The sequence below is a fragment of the Mus caroli genome, chromosome 2 (assembly GCF_900094665.2).
Source record: "Mus caroli chromosome 2, CAROLI_EIJ_v1.1, whole genome shotgun sequence".
In the NCBI taxonomy this organism is placed as follows: Eukaryota; Metazoa; Chordata; class Mammalia; order Rodentia; family Muridae; genus Mus; species Mus caroli.
Window position 1 is genome coordinate 18,392,859 of NC_034571.1, and position 1,197 is coordinate 18,394,055.

Genomic DNA, 1,197 nt, shown 5'->3' on the forward strand with positions numbered 1-1,197 from the left:
ACTCACTCTGTAGCCCAGGCTGGCCTCGAACTCAGAAATCCGCCTGCCTCTGCCTCCCGAGTGCTGGGATTAAAGGCGTGCGCCACCACGCCCGGCTCCATGAGCATTTCTGTACAGGGTACTTCCTGGCATTATGGGTGACTGATACTTCTGAAACCATGAACCAAAATAAGTCTTTTCTCCTTTAAGTTTTTTTCTGTCAGGTAGTTCATCGCAGCTAAGAGAAAGTCAATATATTTATCAGCAGATGTTTATGTATACACATATAAGCTCAAAATCAAATTTTAACATTGAGAAAATGTGTTTTTATATACATAAAGGAAAAATTTGGCACTGTACCAAGAGCCAAAATTATGGAAAGTAATGATGTCAGATAGCAAGACATGGTACTGTTGCCATAGAGGGTGCTATTGCCATACATAGTGGTCCCATTTGGAAGTGTGAGACCTTAGGATAATTCAGGGTTAAAATTATGAAGAAACTGACTGATGAGTCAGGAGTAGCTGTATTTAGTGTAGGAAAGAGGAAATGAGAGAGGAGACCAAGGAGGTGGTGGGTTGATTGTTAAAGGACCTTGGAGCTTATAGTAAGAAAAGAAGGACCCATTACTGTGTTTTATAGAAAGAATCAACATAAAATATCATTTGTAAAGTATAGAATTTTTATCTGAGTTTATTCTAAAGCTATTCACTTTGTTATAATTCTCATGGAGGAAGAAGTTAGTTAAAATAACATCAATACAAAGAGAAATTGTTATTTTTACCTGGAATGTATTAATTTGTTGAGAACAAAATAAAGGGTGGGGGCCTGGGGGCCCTGGGGAAAAGTGGGGAGGAAAAATATGCCATGTCTGGCCAGAGTTCCTGTACTCTGGGCAGGCAGACGTGGGGGAGACTGCCAGTCGCTTTTCCACTCAGCCCCCCCCTCCCCCCATGAGCATGCTGCATGCCTGACCCACGCAGCAGAGGGTGGAGAAAGGGGCAACCCCTAACCAGGGACTCCCCCCCCCAGCTACCTTGCTAAAGCCCCAGGGTTGCAGGAGAGAGGGTATAGGGGAAGAAGTTTCCAACACTGACCCAAGTGCGCAGCATGCCTTGAAGGAGCAGAGCCTCTCTATGGTTTAAGAGCTTTATTATAGAAATGCAGGGGGAAAAGAGAGAAGGTAGGGAGAGAGAGAGAGAGAGAGAGAGAGAGAGA

At 43.9% G+C, this 1,197-nt stretch overlaps 1 protein-coding gene across 1 annotated transcript in view; it reads left to right on the forward strand.

Annotated features, from left to right (window-relative positions):
• The window catches only part of Myo3a (myosin IIIA), a 229,092-nt gene that overhangs the window by 11,873 nt on the left and 216,022 nt on the right, over window positions 1–1,197 (forward strand). The gene's annotated exons all lie outside the window — the stretch shown is intronic.